The sequence below is a fragment of the Hydractinia symbiolongicarpus genome, chromosome 11 (assembly GCF_029227915.1).
Source record: "Hydractinia symbiolongicarpus strain clone_291-10 chromosome 11, HSymV2.1, whole genome shotgun sequence".
Lineage (NCBI taxonomy): Eukaryota > Metazoa > Cnidaria > Hydrozoa > Anthoathecata > Hydractiniidae > Hydractinia > Hydractinia symbiolongicarpus.
Genome location: NC_079885.1, coordinates 10494235 through 10517056, shown reverse-complemented (window position 1 = coordinate 10517056; position 22822 = coordinate 10494235). Strand labels below are relative to the sequence as shown.

The following is a 22822-nucleotide window of genomic DNA, read 5'->3' as shown; positions in this document are numbered from 1 at the left end:
TGATAAACTTTCCACAGTAATATGAATACTGAACAGACAAACCGAAATAATATCTTCAATAAAAAAATGAGTTTAAGCTTTTATGAAACCTAGATGAAACATAAAAGTCAATAAAACCAACTATTTTGGATTTATTTCGTTTTTTAAACAGAATTTTAGCCTGTTAAAACTCTCGTAAGCTTTATTAAATTTCACATCACAAAAAAAAAAAAAAAGATAACAAACGACTGCTGTAGCTTGATGAAATTGGCGAAACCAACTAAGCATAAAATAATAATGGTAAATCATTTACTTGCTAAAATAATAGGGTTTTTTTTTGGTTTTGTACCTTTTGTACCGTTCAACAAGTTAGTTCTGTTTTCAGCACTCAACAAACTAATAATTCACGTACCGCTACACTAGACTGGTATTCTTCCGTGCTTCGGTGGTCTCGGTAGTAAAAACGGAGATAAAGAAGAAGTCCATCTTAAAGTTCTACCGGCTAAAGCAAGAGAACAATAATTTTATTTTGTAGGATCGGTTTTCGTAAAATTTGCAAAATTAATTGTGATTCTATCGGCCAATCAAGGTGTTACCAATCATATAAAAGATACTCGAGAAATGTGTTCATCAACAACTTTCAAAATACATGGAATCAAATAATCTTTTGTCATCAAAACAGTTTGGGTTCCGTAAGCATAGATCAACTGAAACTCCTGCAACTTTGTTCTTGAATGACATTCACAAAGCAATGAATAAATCACAACTAACTAACGCCATTTTTATCGATCTTAGCATGGCTTTCGATACCATAAGTCATACCGCCATTCTGAATAAACTCCTGAATTATGGCATTCTCGATCATGAAAAGCAATTTTTTACTGATTACTTGTTTAGCCGTTGGCAGCACGTTTCCTACAACATCACCTATGTTCGAGTCAACCGTATTTTGTGGCGTCCCTCAAGGATTAATACTGGATCCGCTGCTTTTTTTGCTCTATTTTAACAGACTGAAAAGTAACTAAAGAACTTTGAAATTATAATGCACGCCGACGCCATACTCATTTACTATTTTTTATTTTTCATTTTAACAATATCTCTTCAATCGAACATGCACTCACCAATGGCTCAAAGAATTTATCGGACTGGTTAGAAGAAAATGCGCTAATCTTGAACCTTAAACAAGGAAAAACAGATGTCATGCTTTTTGGGACACAATCACGACTTACAAGACAAAACCAAAACATCAGCATTTTGTATCGCCTAGATAAATTTAACAATACTGAAAGATACAAGTATTTAGAATCAACCTGGATTTATAAGTAACTCTGGTTAATCATTTCAAGTCTGTACACAAGAAAATATATGGGAGACTTCGACTGTTACGTAAAATTAGATCTCATCTAATAGCTACCGCACAACTGTGTATCTACCAGGCTATGATCGAACCGAGCAAAACATAATTTTCACTTACAAATTACTTCCACCAGCCATACAGAATACATATGTTGAAGTTACTAGACAGCAGAGCGCATAGTATCATCCGATACAGCACTAACACTACAGCAATTCATAATTATCAGATGAGAAAGCTCTGTACCACCGTGCATAAATGTTTACTAAGTAACGTTCCTAATTTTGAAGAGTATTTTGAGGTGATTGTTATAAGATCGGGACAAGCAAACACTAACACCTTCTTTATCTCCCAGAGTTCGAATCGACGAAAAAGGCTTTTTTCATCAATGCTGCACAGAACTATAATAAACTTCCACTTGATATACGTTCAGAAATTGACACAAAAGACTTTACCGCTAAGTTAAAGATTTTTTTGTATGAGTGAGCAAATGCCCGCCGTAGAGCAAACCTTTTAATATTGTATGTGAATTTTATGGAATAAATTTAATAATCACAGCTATGTTAAGTGTTGTCACAATGTCTCTGCATTAGTAGAATTTTCTACTGAAGTACGTGAATTATCAAGCAGGAATTCATCTCAAGTAAAAAAGTATATTAGGGTATGCAATAATGCATTTAGTTTTGGTTTTTCGTCGGCAACCTTAAGACCACCAGCAGGCTATAGACCTCCCAGTTTTAGGATATATGTTAATCTTTGCCGCAAACTCATTATATATTGTGCAATATTGATCTCATTGTGATGATGTCTCTCATTTTATTACGTAGCGATGAGCCTACTTGGGACAAAAAAATGGCCGATGTCAGGGAGCATGCAACTGTAGTTAAACATCGGCTTTCTTAGTTGTAAGGCCAAGGGCCTGCATTTATTTGTTGAAATCAAAACAAGCTTCGAACAGAGTCTTAACAAGGACTGATGGATTACCTTAACTTTACCTTTAACCCAGAATGGGCAGAAATTGTTACTAATTTGTCACCTGGTCAATCTGCTTCTGTTAAACAAGATTTGATTGCAAGGGTGTTAAATTACATGCTTTGAAAAAAGATTTAAAAGATGGTGAAAAGGTGTTATGTGTGCACATGAAGATGTCATTGAACTTTATAATAGAGTTTTACCGCATTTTTATATGTTCATGCATCTGTAAAATGAGAGTTTAAATCACAAAATGCTAATGCATGTTTTTTCAGAAAGATTTGGCACATGGGAAGCACAAAGCATTCATATTTTTCAACAATAAGAATTTTTTTATGAAAGATTCTTGGGTAGCATGCTCTGCAGCAGAAAATGCTGTCGAAAGTAAAATATTTTGCACAACATATCATAACTGTATGATGTGCAAAAAATTAAAGAAAAACGAAGACGCTATAGCCTAAATTTTCGTCACCTCCGAAATCTCACTTAGAGTCGACATTGTTTTTGGCGATTTCAAGTCCCTACTTTGGCACACTTTTATTTCCTCATTGGAGTCCTTTCTTGCATTGGAAAAGGCTTATGTTAACAGCAAACAAGCTAATTTTAATCAAGACCTGGATATTAAGTGCAACATACAATACTACGTGCTTGGTCGCCATTAAAAAACCACAGTTTTTTAGAAGTTCATGACCATTATGGCTACAAAAATTTTTTAACTGTCGCAATTGCAATGGTATCCAAGTTATGTAAGAGATAAAGAAAAAAACACCAAAATAAATGACACAATTTATCTTACACTGGCATAGAAATGTTACATATGTTATAATTGTAAACAGAAAATCCTTGACATATGAAAAAAACACTCATCTCTCACTCCATATCTTCTTTAATTAACTGGTATGTTAAATAAGTCAAAAAATAATGACGAATCTAAAAATAACTCTTCAATTCTCCTGTTCTTCTTACATCGCATGTCCAGCAGTGAAAACTTCCTCCTAGGACATTAGCATGCTCCATATTTACTTTAATGCAGGTGAAACCAAGTGATTCAAACATCTGTAAAGAGAAGTAGTACTAAATCATTGGCTTACTCGTTTGCATTTTCTTTACATCATTATACAATTGGTACCTTAATGGAAATAATTTTTTGAAAATCGTGGGTTTTTGCGCAACTCGGTGTTGGCGAACATTAATTCTCGCAAAATTCGAATTTTTTATTTTGTACGAAGCGAAACATCTTTTTGATTTCCACGAGAAACAAAAAGTATGAGATGAATTTAAAATACTGAATGTAAACACTCATGTTAATTTCTATTCAATAATTATTTTTTTTTAGAATAAACCCTGAATATTGCGTTTTAATTGTTTAAAAGTTTAGAGGGAAATATTTCGCCGCTAAAGATTAGAAACTGTTTAGAAACTTCACGCCAAAGCAAATTTTTTGAAGCAAAATCATAACAAACAAAACTATGCACACACAGATACAATTCGCCGGCGAATTCACCGTTTAATTCGCTTCGCGGAAACCCCCCTCCCTTTAGGTTTACCTATCCCTATATGAAAGAGATAAGTTGACTGCAATTTCAGCAGTCTTCTTTATTTTCCTAAGTAAATAACCTTGAAACAGAAATATTGAACAACTCGTGATTATTTGCGGCAATTACTAAATTATAAATAAAAATAGAAATAAATATAAATAAAAATAGAAATATAGGGGAAGTACTTATTTGCAGCATTTTAAAAAGAATATTATTTCTGGAAATACATTTGAAAGTTCGGATAGCTATCTTCCAACTGGACTTAGAGCACGCATTTATGAAGAAACAAGAGATATGCCTGATTAAGCTAATTAATTAAGCTCACGAGGGCCATTTTGATTGAAAAGTTATGGTATGAGGTTTGCGGATCTCCTCTTCTCTATATTTTGTATCTATAGGAATATTTATTGTCTGTGCGTTTTTATATGTTAAGATGAATATATCATTATGCTCTCTAACCATGCAAAACCTTAAACCAATCAGTTTTATGATTTTAGCTACAAACGTAGATCTCGAGGCAGTATACTGCTGAAGCCAGCTAGCTAGGTATAGCTATTCTTATTTATTCCTATCGTTTTAACTTTTTTATTCAGTTTGTTATATTATTGTATATTTTTATGTTGGAGTTGTGGCTATCTAGCTAGCTCTTTATTAGCTGCATCTGGCTAAAAAGTGAAAGCAGTAAAATGAAGTTTGACAAAACAAATTTCTTAATTAGTAATCCTTACGCTTAATGCAGTTAGGTGGCTGCACCTTTTATTACTGACATGAGAAATTATTCTAGAAAATAAATTTTTTTAGGTGGACGAGTAACGACGGCCGTTTCCTGTGTTTTTATTTAAACTGAAGTTGTGATAAAGTTTTTTTTGGAAAAAGGGTGTTACACCCATAGCTATGCATGTGGAACACGGTTTACCTGTACTAAGCCATTCACCTGCTGTTAAAAAACAGACTGTTTCCTATAATTTAATTTAAACTGAAGCTGTGATAAAGTTTTTCTAAAAAAGGGTACTACGCTTTTATGGATTGGTCACACGGTTGAACTGTATATACTAAGAGCTCAGCCCGCTGTCAAGATTAAGTTTTGAACATTCAAGGAAACGCAAAATAAATAATATTGGCTAACTGTTTGTAAACTGTGATTTTCTTTTTTTAGCTAAAGTTGTGACAAAATTATTTTTCGAAAAATATGTTACAGCCTAAACACTATTCACACATTTCACTCGATTTTCGCCATACTGCATACCTGTTCTGAAGTGCTCCATCGGGATGTGCTGCACAGTTTACGGCTTTATAAAGTGCGTTATTCTAAATCGCTCATGTGGCGCTAAACACTGGCTCACACAGTTACTTGTGGCTTAACCCGGCGTTTTGGCGCGGGTCCCCCAGCTAGTCTTTGTAATAAAAGCCATATTTTGTGCAAAATGATTGGGCGCAGTTTTATTCTGGTTTCCTTTCAGAGTGTATAATTTACTGGCAGGCGACCCCGTGAATTCTTTCACGAATCACGACTACTGTCTATATTATGATACCCAAAGATGCTAACGGAAAGTAATGGCAGGTTAATTCCTGAGAATTTCCACTGGCTTACGACTAATTATTAAAAAAGGTAGAAAACATACTTTTTGTGTTGGTACTTCCGAACTCTCCACGATTACTCTTTTGTCATCCAACAATAACACATTTATACTTATCCAAGGGCTACTTATCCGCAAAATATGCGAGTCAGGTTTAGCAGTTCTAGGTGCTTCCACTATTTTCCAGCCTGCTTTTTGAAAGATATCTAGCTCATTGCATGGCCTGTCAGGGTTAACGATCACTAAGCCTTCTCTAACTGTGTTAATTGTTGCGTCAATATGCATGCTACCTGGAGGCGAGAAGGACAAAACATGAAGGTTATACATTTCACCAAGATGGCGTCTCATCCATTCAATACCCATCATATTTGTCACCTGAAACAAACATGTAATAAAAGAAATAAAATGACGCGTATGACCAGAAGCAATTGAAAAGCCGCTTCTATGTAAGTAACCGCACTGCAAACGAGGTAAAGCTTACACTCACTTCTAAATGTTCAGAGCTTTAGTACTTCTGATCTCACTTGGTTAGGTCCCAAATCTTAAATGGTGCTATTTTTGCTGCTGATTTTTCAGGCCTTTTTTTCCGAGTCGTAGAGCGCGTTCCTCCAAAATGAGGATATTGTAGAAAGCACAGCTAGCGCACCTTTGATCTTGGTTACTAGACGTGCTGGTCGACAAAGTAAAATGTTTGCAGTTTACCGGGTGCACCGCACCAGCCTAGTGACGCGCCTATATTTCAGGCCTCAAAAATGGAAATTTACCCATTATCAGTTTGTGAACACCTTCTCCAACTAATGATTTGAATAAAAATCTGGATAATTGGGATTAAAAAAAGCTGGAAGAGTAAGCAAATCCAATAAAACAACTTTTTAATCTGTTCTTATTATCTATTTTGTCGGTCTTTCTGTTTGTATAGCAATATTGAGTCGTGTTAAAGAAATTTTGGACGGCAAATTATCAATCACGAATCTTGCTCGATTTTTCATGTTATAAAGATTTTATATAATTGATAGATTTCACAAGAAAAAACTGTATTTTTATTCTGTTTTTTTAAAAAAAATTCCTATCCAAGTCATAAGGAATTACCAGAGGAAAAACTTAATTATTCCTCACAATCGCAAAAAGGGATGAGATATTGAGAATTTCACGTAAAAAAATTCTATACCAAAAAATAAACACATTTGGGGCGTTTTAAGAAAGAATCTAAACAGCTTAACATTTCAAAATAGTGCTCATCTAAAATAAGGTTTGTATTAATCCGGAAAAAATTGTTGTTGTTTATTCTGACTGGCATTTTTAGTTTATAAATTGAAGCCACAATCCACTAAGGAAGTCATTGCTTGCTAAGTGGATCCAAGGGGCCTTTCCTAATTGCTAATTGCTAATTTAAAATAGCGGAACATTTAATATTCATTAGCAAATTATAACCGGCGAGTTAATTTATACAGTTTACAGTGACTGGCGAGTCATAATTTGAGGGAGTTAAAAATTTCTATGACAACAAAATATGTGGAATCGCAGTCCACATTTCAGTTTTTGCTTTAGCATGTTTTCGTTTGCAACATAATATTTTCATTTTACTGAATCCCTGATCCTTTTTGTTTCACAAGGAATCGTTAATAGTTGGTATCAGCAAATCTAACTAAATTCAAAGTATTAATACAAAATGGTTTGTAAAACATTTTTGTACCTTGTTAAGGCGGTTCTATTGACAAGACAACTATGATTTCCGTACCGTTTCATTAGACCGGTACTTTAATGGCTCCCTTTCAAGACTAAAATTAAACTTAAATAATTTCCATACCTGGCTTCTTTGCACGAAAATATCTTTTCCAACTCTCATAAAATCAGCGGCATCGAAGCATGGCTCGTATTCAGTTGTCACAAATCTACCCTGAGCTGCTAATTCGTGTCTGTCCTTCGTAGATTTTATTTGATATTCCTAATATTGCAAAATTTATGGATGTATTATGGTGTCATGTATTAAGGTGATTAAGCAAACAAAATCTATCGAAAATTAAAGAAATAAATCATTATATTTACTGGATCATACAGCTCGTCTGACATAGTAGCTTTTGGTGCCGCTGTCCATTTAGCACCTCTCGAAAAATATTCCTTTATTAATGTTCGGTATGCACGATATTCAAAGAAACGGTTTCTCCATAGGTGATTCAATTAATTCATTTCCGACGGCTAAAAGAAAGTCACGAGGCATAGCTGCTTCCAATCCAATTGAAGTAAAATCTGGTGTACTAAATTCCTAAAAATGCACAACAATCTGTTATGTATTTCTCTGCGACGACAACAGCATATAACATCTGGCAAAAGCAGGTGCCAATGGAGGTGAATAAACTGCAACATGCATTTATAATTGTCATACATCCACACTGCCAAAGAAAATCATAGGAAGCAACAGCAGACAGCAACAAAAAACAACAGAAAAAAGATTTACACATAAAAACAGACAGCGATCGACGATAGAAACAAAAAATTACGGAAGACTTAAACATATACGACAACAGATGATCTAAACAGAAACACGACAACAGAAACAAGAGACAGATAACAACGGTAACAACAAACTAAATAAACTGATAACTTCAGATTTCCATAGAAAAAAATGAACAACAACAGACGATACAAACAGACAACAAACAAAAACACAAAGAAACAACAGGCAACGATAGATACCTATAAAGAATAATACACGACAGTAAATGATACCCTGACACAACAACAACAAAACAAACAAAAACAATCTGCGACTGACAATGTAAGCAACGATGACGGTTCTTACTTTTTGATGATCGACGATATCGGGGCGTCTGACAATAACGCCCTCCTGACGCAAAATATCACAAAGTATTTCGACTTCCGCGTTCATCTTATTGATTAACTCCTGAGGGTATTTTTGCCCGCCATGCTTTCTTAAGTAGTCCCACTGTGTTTCACCTGTGCAAGCTTTTACTTCTGGTGTAAGTACTGGTATACATGCATTGTCTGCCCTACCAACAATAACTTCTTCTAGAGGATCCCAGTCATTGTGAGAGTTTACCACTGGAGTTGAATATTGACGAAACGATGAAGTCTGAAATAATTAACTAAAAAGTCATTAACTTGTGAAAAATTCAAGGAAAGTCGCTTGTTGCTATAAAAAAGCATTAAAAATGGCAAGCATAAGTCTTTTTAGCAACTTTGCGGCTTCAATAAAAAATATGCCAATTAATTGTAACTCATATCGTTTCTTAAGCTAGGGCGTTACGAGGTATTCTTTTCCTGTGTATGAAATGCAACATGATACATTGCACTCGCATGTAAAAGACCCGTTGTGGCCCATAAGCAACAATTTCTTAGGTACAAAAAAATTGTTGCTGCAACACAGATCCATTCTATTTTGCTGCAGGAACAAATTTTGTTGCATAAACAAATTTTGTGCTAGCAACATTTTTTTTAAACGTTTTATTGTGTTGCCATTCTCTGCAGGTTGTTACAACACATTTTTGACACATATTTTCTATTAATCAATTAACATCACCCACATTTAAAATGTTTACATTCAGCATGTGGCTAAAAATAGTTACGCTCATTTATAATATAAACCGTAAACTCTTGCCGTATATTGGTAGCAAAATTGTTTGGTATATTACGAAGATATTTAAAGATATGGTAGACCCTTTTGACACATGTTCAGTATATTCAAAGTATCTCCTTAACATGTCCCCTTTTAAAAACATTTTTATATATTATAAAACATTGATAAATTCTCTACGAGTATATAAGAAAATAAATTTGTGAAAAAAAGAACTGGAACGGAGAAAAATTTTTTCAAACAAACAAGTAAGTTAAAAATTTGTATTGATAAATGTGAAACATGGCTTCTAAACGTACAAATAAAAACGATGGCAATAAAAAAATAAATATTAAAAAGAACAGTATATAAAAAGAAAGTATAACATTATACTTTAGGGGGGGGGTCACACTAGAATAAAGCATGCTTAGTATAAAAATGAAGCATGCTTTGACTAAAAGTCTTTGACTTAAAGTCTTTAATTTTCATACAGAGTGTGTGTGTTTAAAAAAAAAAAAATTCGTGACTCATATTCGGGGCAAGATAATGTTATAAAGAAATTTTTTCTGTTTTATCCCATCAAAATAACATTTTTATAGAATAATTTTTCTTAAACTTACTAGAAACTTAGCATAGAAGTTACATCCGTAAAAAAAAATAAAAAAATTTTGATAATTTCAATTCTAAGGGGCTATCGTATTCTTAATGGCAACCAACTTTTAGATGGTACGTTTTCGCACAAAGAGCCCGCTATCACGTTTCAGATACATCTTCTCGGTCGACAAAGCCGTTACGTGATTCTATCTTTCCTTGTTTCGTTTGTAAAAAAGGTTTGTTAGTTTTTGTGGTAGCTACATGCGCAACATGTTCAGGAGCATGAAATGAAACAAGTCCCTTTGCATGCGCATGAAAAAAAATCGTGTCGTCCTCGCTTTATAGCACTATTTTGACATTTTAAGTGGAGTGCATTTTTAAATTAAACTGAATTGGATGACGGAATGCCTGGAAGTTCTGCTCTTTAGAACAAATCCAACGTTTAGACGTCTTCTTGATAAACAAATATTGCTTTTTCTCTCTTCCTGCTCTTATCCTCCTTTTTTTAGCTGTTTATTAAAAAAACTTAGTTTGCGTTTTTAAGTTAACTTGAACAAATCTTACGCACTTCTCATTACCCTGTCACTTCACACTAGGTATTATTTGTTTGTTAAGGAAGTAGGTATTATATTTTTATACTTTTGTACGGAGCGTCATATCTGCCAAAAATCGCACCACTACTTTCACAGTTTCTTTATGACGTCCTGCGGAGCTGTAGGACGTCCTACGGGTGTCTAGGACGTCCTGCAAACTTCTAGCACGTCCTAAAAATCTCTAGGACGTCCTGCAGTCCTCTAGGACGTCCTACAGGGTGTCTAGGATGACCTACGGGACTCTAGGACGTCCTACGGGGCTCTAGGATGTCCTACAGTGTGTCTAGGATGACCTACGGGACTCTAGGACGTCCTACGGGCCTCTAGAGCAGTATCTTTGAGGATGACCAAGACGACGATGTTTTATTTGAAAGTCCTTTCAATACTCATAAAGTTGCTAATATTAATTTAGTTGGTGATGAAGATAATAACCGTCCTATTCTGTTAGGTTCATCCGTAGAACGCAAAAGATTGAGAGATGAAATTGATGAAGCTTATAATGCGTCACTAGAGGCCGATAAAAAAAAAAGTGATGTTAAAAACGAAAATAAACAACCACAATCATTGTTAAATGAAACTGAAGAAATAGAAGATACTGTAGCAGTAAAAGAACGTCGGTTAATTGATATTATGAACATAAGAAAGAATCGAGTCATGCCAGAACCTGATCTTAGTGAGGCACATGTCACAATATCCATACGCCATCCTGTTATAGGAAATAAAGCACGTCTATTTCATGATACTGCTAAATGTACTCAGGTGTATGATTGGGTTGGAGGACTATCTTTGCAGCCAGAACATTTTACCCTAATCAATTTTGATCGACACAAAGTTTCTCCAGATGAAAAAGTATTCTCTGGCATATTTAATGTTAATGAAGAGGAAACACCAACACCTATGACACCAGGTGGAACAGTTGGGTTTCGTGGTTATGCTACAATGACTGTATCAGATGATGACGATGTTGTTTCACCAACTGTTGCTGAACAAAAGAATTATGTGAATGATAATCTTGTTGAAAATAGGAATCTTCAGTCAGAAATGTTGTTGGAATACAAATCTGGTGAATCTAAAAAAGAGTTTGATAGCCTGCAAGACTTTCGTGCAAATGAACTATCAAAGCTAAATAACTCTACTTTGTATTTTGATATTTCCAGAGATAATGTGTACCAAGAGTTAATTGATATTTACAAAAAGCGTGGAACTATTTCACATAAAGCTGCATTTAGATTTAGTGGCGAGGAAGCTTATGGAGATGGTGTTACAAAGGATTGTTATGCTGAGTTTTATAAAAAACTTTTTGAGAAAATGGACGGTGTTATGAAAAAAGTACCACTTGATGACTGTGTTGATGAAGAGGAGTTGGAAATAATTGGAAGTATTGTAAACCATGCTTTCATTCAGTATGCTATTTTCCCTTTGCAACTGTGTAAAAGCACTGTGAAAAAACTTTTGTTTGATCGTGTTGATAAACAACAATTACTATGTTCCTTTCTCAATTTTGTCACACCATATGAGACAGAAACAATATTGCGATTTTCCAAAGAAGAAGAGACAAGTAATCAACCTTTAGTCGACGTCATTTACAGTTATAACGTTTTCGATAAGCCAAAACCAAATAACGTATTGGCATTATGTTTGAAAGCTGCAAAAACTGCTTTGATAAACAGACCATATCTACCAATGAAATATATTGTTGAAGGTATGGGGTCATTTTTGCAGAAATTGAGTGAAAGTATGATTGATTCACTTTATTCAACTTGTACTCCAACTGCAGAATCACTAATTGAACAGATTTTTTTTAATGAAACATGCCCACAGGACCGAATAATCAGCACATATCTTAATTGCTATATTAGAAGTTGTACAAAATCAGAGTTGCTTTTATTGGTTAGATTTATAACAGGATCGTCAAGTTTGTTACCTACGTCTTCAATAAAAGTTGAATTTGTTGATCAGAATCCAAAATGCTTGTATCCTCTAGCGAAAACATGCTTCAAAATTTTAATCCTACCACGTCAATTTCAATCATTTACGCAATTTCAAACCAGTTTGAATGTCCATTTCAACAGCAATGGCCATTGGTCTGTGTATGATGGTTTAAGTATTCTTGATTGATTTTGAATTTCATACTTTTTGGATACACTCTGTTTATGTGAACACACTTTTTCTTCTTATTTAGACAATATCTTTTTAGTCTTTTACGAATCTTTTTGTTAACTTACGGAAAAGAGTATGTTATTTTTTAGTCTTTAACATTTATTTGTTTAAATTTTCATACATAGGTTTAAATATTTGCTTGACACATTGTGTAGTATTTTTACCTTATTTTGAAAGGAAATAGTTTTAGCAAAATGAAACAGCGTATTTTTGGAAGTATATTCTATTTTTGTTTTATTTTTGAATGTGTATGATTTTATAACGATAGATTATTCTTGTTGGTTTCGAAGAAATTTTTCAACATTTGCTTTCCTTTTTTGGCTATGACCTCTTTAACTTGTGATATTTCTTGTGGTTGAGTCATCACCGACAAGATTCAAAAGTACACAATAAGGTTACGTGGTTTAATAAGACTCAGTTGTGTTTTGTTAAATATATGTTTGTTAAGTTCTGACGTGATTTATATTGTATCATTTTGTTTTTGTTCTTTTTACTACTGAAATACAGTTTTTTAAGATATAAATTGTACGTATTTTTCATTTCTATTTCACACAAATTTTATAAATAAAATTTAAAATTACAACATTTCTATTGTCGATACAAGGTATAAATGAATATGTTCAGCCTCTTCGCGTGAACGCGGATGCTGCAAATTCTGCTCTTCCATCAAAATATTTGATAGTTCTATAAACTCATTCTGACAAGGAATAGCTCGAGGTTTTTTTGAATACATGGATTCAGCCAATTCGAGCTCGTCTGCATTGAATACGAATGCACAATCTATGGCATTGTAGTTGTGTGGTAGAAAAAACATTAAGTCAGGTCTTCCAGATGGGCTTTCTGAATATTTTGTACTTCTTATCTTGTGGTGATTCTAAGTATGTTTAACTTGATCTAAATGTAACTGAATGAGACCGTTGTAACAAAACTTCAATGCTTCAAAATCAATGTTATTGCTGTCGTCATATAGTCCCTGGTCTCGCAGGTCTTTAAAATAATCTATCCAAGACTGAGTGGTATTTCTTTTCAAATATGACCACCACTGCTCTATTCGTTGATTTGATACATATTGTCCGTGCTTGAAACTGATCCAACCACTCCATGAATCATGATGATTTCTTCGAAGGAGTCGTTGGATGCCACATACATTCACATTTTCTGTCCCCTATCCCCTCTAATTAATTTTGGCACGGCACATAAAGTCTTCACTGCACTAGTATAATAGTGAGCTATGATAAATGGGTTCTTGTTTGTGTCTAAAACAGCTAGCCAAATAATTTTACGACTGAAACCGTCGATTCCACCGTGGATACAAAACCCGAAGGGTTTCAATTTATCGTTCCCGTCAATGTGCCAGACATCGTTCGGACCAATCCACATTCAATGTCGACATAACAGACAAAATGCACTAAAATGGTATACTTTAAACCTGGTTCCACCTGACAGGACGTCCTAGAGATCTTAAGGACGTCCTAGAGGTCTACAGGACGTCCTAGAGGTATTTAGGACGTCCTAGAGACCCGTAGGACGTCCTAGAGATCTTCAGGACGTCCTAGAGGTATTTAGGACGTCCTGGAGGTATTTAGGAGGTCCTAGAGGGCTGCAGGACGTCCTACAGATTTTTAGGACGTGCTAGAAATTTGCAGGACGTCCTAGACACCCGTAGGACGTCCTACAGATCCGCAGGACGTCATAAAGAAACCGTGAAAGTAGTGGTGCTTTTTTTGACAGATATGACGCTCCGTACTTTTGTACTTATGTGTACCACACAACATGATCCATCAAAATAGCTTATATGTAATCTTATATGTAATCTCAAATATTATCAAGTTGTGAGGAGCAGCTCTGGTTAAAATATTAATGTTCAGAAAAAAACCATTATCATTGTTACATTATTTCCAGGTCCATTAACCTGTATATCTTCAAACGTAAATTTTCGAAAACTACTAGTTATCGCACAGTGCCGAGAAAAAATTTCGGCAATATTTTTGAGTGTTTTTATGTTCTTGTTACATATTTCAATATTTTTGAGCGCATTTATTCTATTATTATTATACTAGTCGTTGCCCGTGGAAAAATCCACGGGTTCTCCCGTCCTTTATATTTACCCGTCGCAACAAAGTGGATAAAAATATATCGCCTTTGATATTTTCCGTAACATCATTTTCTAACTTAGCGGGGGGTCCGCGCAGAAACAGACAGACGGAATACGGCTATTATTATAAAGACTAGTCGTTGCCCGTGGAAAAATCCACAGGTTCGCCCGTCCATTATATTTACCCAATGCAACAAAGTGGATAAAAAATATATCGCATTTGATATTCGTGTTTCTGCAGCATGATTTTCTAACTCAGCGGAGGGGTCTGCGCAGAGACAGACAGACGGAATACGGTTATTATTAAAGAGACTAGTATTTAGTCCCGTGGAAAAATCCACTATAGATACCGAATAAAAAAACAACGAAATAGTGAGCGAAATTAACCATAAAATTCATTGTTTTTTTCGTCAAAACGTTTTGTTATTAATTCCATTCAAGCGGGAATAAATAAAACCAATATCTTTTTCATTTAACAGTTTAACAGTAGACACGTGCTTAAGGGAATGATAAAAATTAATTACCCGTGACCTTTGTGTCATAAAGTTTACATCATTTACACAAAGGTTTTTAATGAGAACAATAAAATAAATTAACCGTGACTTTTTTAAACAAAAATTTTTGAATCAATTTGAAAAAGCACACAAAAGACAGAATAAAAAAAAAAGTTTAGCAAAAGTGACATGTTACCGCAGCTGTTTCTTTAGTAAAAACAATACATCCACTTTGCCTGTCACAGAGACACGGAACTGGCGTATTATTATATAGATTAAGGAAACATGGCTTTTGAACGTACAAATAAAGGGACTATAGTATCCTTAAGAATGAGTGACATAATTCAGTTTGTTAATTTAATCGAGATAATATATTAAGGCGCTTCGTAATATCGAGAGTTCTTTTTATTAAAAGTATGATTTGACCATGTCATCGAAACATGGGTGCATACGATATAGCAAATATTTCGTGTAGATTAGCCAATCACGGTGCGAGAAGAACTTAACCATATGATAAGTGATAGTACTGTAAGTAAAGCTGGGCATTAGCTTCCCAAGTGCTGCAAAGATGATGGATCGAGTGGGTTTTATTTCCATGAATTTCCATCATCTATGAAGTACTTGAGAAGATGATTTAGTATGACTACATTAAATGATTCATAAAAACGTAACCTTACCCTGATGTTTGATCGAAGTGCAAAGGAATAACATTTAGATAAAGCTCTATGCATCATATTGTGATTTGTTTCTAAAGGTAGATATATTTTGAGAGACACTACACAATTTTTCGATCCGTACACAACACTGCCACAGTTGAAATGAACAATTTACAATTCTCATCCTTTGCATTGCATCAAATAATTAATTTTACATAAGCTCAAATTTTCTATAATTACAACGCTTATTATCCTAATCTGTTTATTCCTACAGTGAGAATTGCTGCACAATCTTACAGATCAATCACTCTGGGCAATTTTGATTTAGTAGGAGCCGCGCCTTAATAAAATTTCGTGTTATTGGTAATATGAATTTTTTTTAGTTTTTTTAAAAATAAAGCGAGGCCTTCCAGCGTTCCATAACAAACGTAAAGTTTTAGAGGACGGTATTTGCACAGGACCCCTTTGCAATTTAAGAACAAAAACGAAACCGTGTGAATTTTTTAGCATTTAAATATGCAATTCAACATAATTATGACGCAAGTAATCAATTATAAAGCAATAGAAATCATTAATGACGCAGTATATACAAGATCAAATTTGCTCCACCAGTACAAAACTCTGCTATTCAAACAAACTGTTCAAATATGTGCACACCTCGTTGAATAAGTGAGATTTTTTGTATAAATTTTGACATGCATATAGAATTGTGTAAGAAGAGATAACATTAAAAGAGTATATACTAACTTTAAAGTATACTATATTCGTGGTGGAGCAGTAGTAATATATGTTATGCGCGAACGAGTGCATTAGTATTGTGAGCCGAGCTGTCTCGTCCCAGCTTTTACCACTTGTGCCATGCCGGTAAAATTGTGCCAAATGTCAGTCAAAAATTTGTGCCAAATGTCTGCGTAGGAACGACCCCTGGAAGTTCTTACCTTGATACTAATACTATACTATCATGGATATGGAAAACCAAAGGCTTTGTGTGGGATACTCGAAGTTGAATCAAAAAACCTCTCGAGGAAAATTGCGCATAAACAACAACAACAACAACAACAAAAATCAAAGTTCTTGAGAGATTCCCATACGTGGGTTTTGTTTCGAAAATAGATGTTCAAAGTTTTGTTTCTAACCTGTAGCCAATCACAAAAGGACATGGAAGGACAATGCTCTCTAGGTAATTTTAGGGTGAGCAAACGCAGTAGTGGCAATGTGCTGAATGTCTTGAAATTAAAAGAGCGTGAGAGAAACGTCTGAAGTGCCCTGTAGACAATGTAGGTGTAGGACCATAGTGGCGGTTAACTGTGTCCTTGCGGTAAGTAGAAAAATACCTGCAGGGAGCATAGCGGTTGTGCTTTTTTCTCCTGCGAGAAACTTTATTTAGGGCTGAGCATGAAAGAAGTAGTTTTTGTCCTTGTGGTAAGATAAAATATTAGTGCCCTATTTGTAATCCTATAAAACACCTTGCGCATGGCGTTCGTGTTAGGTCATACCAGGCCATTAGGCATGACAAGAAACTAAATTCTCAAGAGTATCTAGGCTGCAATACAAAGACGCTACAAGAGCGCATTGAAGCACAGTTCACTGAAGGTATGTCTTGGATTAATTATGGCAAAGAGTGGCACATTGTCATCACTTGTATCGAGAAAATGGTGCATCTTCATCACTTGAGGAAGTAGTCAAACGACTACACTATACCAATACCAACCCTATGTGAGCAACAAAAACATGTCCGAGGGTAACCTTTACGTTTCAGAATAATCAAATGTGTTACATCAATAAACTTCTATTAAATGACAATGCACGTAGTCCTGACGATTATGTACACGCGGATTTTGCTCACGCATTCTTGCTTTAGGTTTTGTGACATTGTTGCTTCGGCAACACACAATGTACGCAAAGAGACGCGTCGAAAGTTGCTATACATTTACGGCAGCAAGGCGGAGGAGAACACGCTGCGCGGAAACCCTTAATCACTCATTTGTTAAGAAGACCTCACTAGACATGAAAACCCTTTATTAACTTATTGTAATAATTTTGTATATAATTGTCTTATTATTGTAAAAGTTAGTTTGATCAGTAAGAAGTATCTACATATATAAAATTTGTGTTGAAAGAATTCTCTGATGATTTCTAGCGCCAATAGATATTAATGGTGCTTTATTAAATACCGAAAGGTTACAATAAACATGAGTGAACCCGCACAAGTCTTTGATGTAGTCGATACTCCTGTAGAAGCAATGAGTTCTAAAGAGGCATCCGTCGATAAGCTCTACTCAAAATGAATGTGAACAATTTTGTTCAACTCGACGGTGTGGATGCCCTGAAGCAAGATTTTTAACAAGACCCATTCGTTAAGGATTTAATGGCATACTTAGGGGTCTTGTCTACTGCACTTTTGCACGCGCGATGCTGCTAGGACATACGTTCAATCATGCAAGATTGTCCATGTATATAAACAAAATCCTAAAGAGCCAGAGAAAGAACAAGAAGATGGGGAATTGTCTGCTGAAGCTATCTAAATGATTGATGTTAAATAAAATGAAAACTCCACAATTCATATATTTTATTTTTTTGCAAGCGAGCTTTCGCCAACTCTCAGATGAGCATTATCACATTGATTTAATAAATTAGTTTTCTAACGGCAACGAGCAAATATATGAACCCTGTAAGGCTAGCAAGAATTTTTAGAGGGTTTCGTCTAGAAAATAAATGCGCGAGAAAAAAGAGCGTATAATAATCGTCCAGAGGGAGTAGCCCAAGGTCACAAGTTAGCGGCACCAAAAAAGAAGAAGGACGAAGATCTTAAGCAGAACATCAACACTGTAAAGTCTTCAGTCACAGCCTCTACTGTACACATTACTTCACAATCCAGAGCTGTATATCTTTGAGGAGCGGAAGCTTTAGCCCTACCTGCGATTGGCCCTGACGTATGGTATAAGTTTGCGCGATCCTCAGAGACCGAAGGCTCAAAGAGCAGAGATCAGTCCGGGGCGAACACAAAACCTACCGAAATCTCGGCTCTGCGATGTGACACACCTGACAATTTATCCATTTTTACTGCGTGCAAAGGGAGGAGCAAAAAAGGCACTTAAATTGGCCAGTGGATACGACAGGTGTCATCTTGTTCGATGATTACACAATAAAACAAGAATTGCATAAACGTCCCTGATACCAAAATTAGAATTTAGAACAAACAAAGCGCATGTAGCGATACAGGGTTTTAAACAAACACATGCATGCTACCAGAATAAAGGAACAGCCTTCAATGCATAAGCTTTCTTCTGCTTTAACTTTATTTTCGGTAGACTATCAGGACATGATGACGTTGAAAAATGAGGGAAATATAAAGCTATTGTGCAATTACAGGCAGCGCAAATCCAGGCATCAACCAAAACATCATTGGATTCGGCAATAAACAATTAAATTGCCTTTTGTAGTGAGAAAATGTATGACTGGATCGTATTATCATAGAACTTATCAAATGTGTCCTATACTACCCTGTGGAGCCTGATTTTGGTGTAGTTTTGTCATTGAAGAATTGTTCCAGAGGATGTAAAGATACCTCAAAAATAAGTGCAACAGTGACGAGGTTCATCGAATGCTATTGCCTTTGTAAGGCATCAGACTTACAAATTAGCAAAAGTGGCGTTTGCCGTCTCATGCCATATTGATGTTAAACATCTCTTCGAAACGCTTACGCGTATCTTCATCAGGTAGTGTTGAGTGGTTGCGGTCAAAGTATCGTCACATTCTAGTTCTCTTACTATAATATAGGGGTACCACGCTCTTAGGGCATTTAGTCTCTTCGTGAGTTCTTTCCGCCGACATTTGACCATGTCGTGATTGTGTCTCTCGCCTCTTTTGTGCTTGTGAGGATTGTTGTTATCCACTAGACATACCACTGTATAGATAAGAACTCGGTGGGGTACGTGGTGCGGATACAGTTGTTCAATTTCCTAGCGCAGACGTGGGCCATCTCTACCATCGAGTTCATCCCAAAGGACCGCAAAGGCTCCGTCTTTTTCTTTAGTGGCTACCGATCATCGTTTAGCTCACGAATGTCTTAACCTTATCCTACAGTTTTTCTACAGTTTTCCTTACTAGCTATTGTATAAGCTCTACAGCCTTTGATGTTTTAAAGCAATGTGTTATCTTCAAGCGACATCTAAATTAACAAATAATTTTTGTCCCATCCAAGGAAGGGGGGGTGACATAGGATGGCCCCCTACCAATTCGGATCTGGTGGCTGGAAAAATTGCGGGTATTGCCACATTTTTAACTTTTTTTATCCCCAAAAATCTCTCTGAGCATACCAGCCATTATAGCCTCACTCTAGAATACTATCACTTCTCGGATGTTCAAGTTTCACAAACAAGCATGTACTTTTTGTTTTGTTGAGCTGGGGCTTGACATTCTGCCGTTACTCAGTCATATATGTTTCTTCATAAATAAGCTTAATGTCCAGCGTCTGGTAAGGACACCACAGAAATAGTTGCTTCTTCTGAAAGGTTTTTAAGGAGAGCAGTATATGACTACGTTAATAATCACAGGCTATGCTTTTTATACCGACCGGATATGGCTAGCTCTTGTTTTACCTGCCCTGGTCGGCCTAGTAAGATGTCAATAACAGCCTTCTTGACAATACTTATGCCTTTGCTGATTTATTAAAATGTTTTAGGGTGTGAAAGCTACCATACAATATATTAACTGAGGAGAAGGTATTTCCAGTTCCATCAGCTTTAAGTATTGTGTAAGGTTAGTCCATTACTCAGTCGTTGTTAAACGTTCTGTCAAAAAGGATCGCGCTGCACTGGCAAAGATTATGTGGCACCTCCTTCTTGTGAATTGGTACGTATAATGTCTTTCCATTGCTCAAGCTTCTCAGACATTTTTAACTAATTCAGAATCGAAGCTGTTAAAAGTTAGCTTTTCCACCTTTTTCCATATCACCATATACCTTATCAATCACTCTACGGAATTTTCCAAATCAAAAGACAGGGTTAACGAGGAACCCTTGTTATACTCCAAGACTCAATGAGAGAATATGTTTATGGGTGTCTTTATTAATAGTGGTGATTTTTGTTCTGGGTAAGATATCCAGTCGCATATTTCGTGGTTTTTCCATTGTTTGCTAAGATGGGGTCGTCTAACACTAGCTTTTCGACGTTTATGTCCTCAATGTTGCACCCTGTATGGTAGTAGTGAAGGATTGAGCGAAAAACCACCCGCCAGCGATAAAATGTTTCAATAAAAAGTGTTCTATGAATATTTTTTAGTGGTACATTTTGACATATGGGGGGGGGAGTCTGGACCTAAATGAACAAAGTCCGTTTTTTCGTGACAGAAATATTTTGTCGACGGCCCTTAATTTATTTATTTATTTAACGAATGTTTATACAGGATTTGCATGTCAGTATATAAAACACTGTTATAAATATGCGTCCTGAAAATAAAATGTTAAAAATATTAATATTCATTTAAAATGGTTATATACAATAGATAAAAAGTAAATATGTAATGTGAAGATTATGTATATTTGTACGGAATAAAATGAGAGATAAAAAGAGAGAAAGACTATATCGAGAAAAACAGGGAAACAAACTAAGAAACTGTCACAAAACGGTGCACTATAGAGTCCTCAGTTGAAAAAGAATGTTAACACAAAACTCAAAAAGATTGTGTCAAAAGCTAAACCAGGCTGTATGGAAAACACACTCACAAATACACTCACAAATACACTTATCAAACAAAATGTGCTTGACACAAAGCTTTAAATTCCTCAAAAATTTCACATTGCCTAATTCCAATGGGTAAAGAGTTGAATAAACTCACACCCATTGAAAAGAAGCTTCCCTTTGCAAATTCTAATTTCACTTTAGGTATAAATAAAAGAAAACCGTTGTTTCTTGTTGTTCTTTGATGACGCTTCACAGTGAAGTAGTCTTGAAAGTTATCACAGACATTACCATCCAAACATTTTTTAACAAACAGCACAGCTCGTTTTTCAATTTCTTTTCTGATCTCAGGAACATTTTGTTGAGTCAGAATTCTAGCACGATTGTCAATGGATTCGAGTCTTTTTATTTGAGTATCACTGAATTTGAGCTGAACGTTACTGCAATAGGATAATCCTGGTAAAATAATAGCTGTGTAGATCTTTCTAACAGCATCCGCAGTAAGACCCATTTTGAGTGAACTTAACAAACGTAGCTTGTTCGAAGCTCTTTTGTAAATCGTGTTGAAGTTTTCGTTCATGTTCAAAGATGGATCCAAAACAGTACCAAGATACTTATAATGTGGATGCAACTGAACAATTTTTTACTTTTTTTTTTATTTATTTTTTTTATTTTTTTTTTTAAATTTCCTTTTTCCCGATTATTGCTTTTTAAAGCACTTAAATGCTTGTATAAAAGAATGTGTCATAAATGTTAAAAAAGAATAAATTTTGCGACATAAATGTGTGGAATTATATGGACATGTTTATTGTTTTCACGGTTTTGAGAAATTCGACCTGTCATCTAATATTTCAAATATGTTTCTTCCGCTATGACTATCTAATTTTTTGTCGGGATCCCAACATTTTCCGACATTAATGTTTGCGATTTAGGTACCCACCTGATCTTTTGCGACATTTAATTTTGCGACACTTAATTTTGCGACATTTAATTTTGCGACATTTAATTTTGGGACATTTAATTTTGCGACATTTAAATTTGCGACATTTAATTTTGCTTTTGGTCTAATACGCAAACTACATTGCAAATATTATTGACGCATTTTTTTATATCAGCATTAATTTATGTCCTCTAGGTAGTTAATTGTTCAGTTCATCCATCATTTTAACCAGATAAGGATATATATACCTTAAATAAAACTCAAAAGATTCTTTGAAATGAATGGAAATCATCCAGCAGCTAATGTTCATTTGTTGCATTGATGGAATGTAGTTGTACCCCTCTGGAATATTTTTATTCACACCGACAGAAATATTTAGAACAAAATCGAATTTACGTTGTTACATAACGTTTTCGAATCGTCATTAGTAACTTCAATTAAATGTTTGAATACTTACATTACTTAGTCTTGCTGTAAATCATGCTTTTTTACTTTTTGTTTTCTTCTCTTTCGGCCCTTTGTTTTCCTTTTCATTGTGTACTCTATAATAATTTATTAATATTTCTTAGTCAAAATTATACTTTTTTCCATTACTTATAGGAAAATATCTCGTCTAAC

At 35.0% G+C, this 22822-nt stretch overlaps 1 pseudogene; it reads right to left on the bottom strand.

The window, feature by feature from the left end:
- Window positions 1–3079: 3079 nt before the first annotated feature.
- On the bottom strand, window positions 3080–15751 carry LOC130614493 (glycine amidinotransferase, mitochondrial-like; annotated as a pseudogene).
- Between the last annotated feature and the right edge of the window lie 7071 nt (window positions 15752–22822).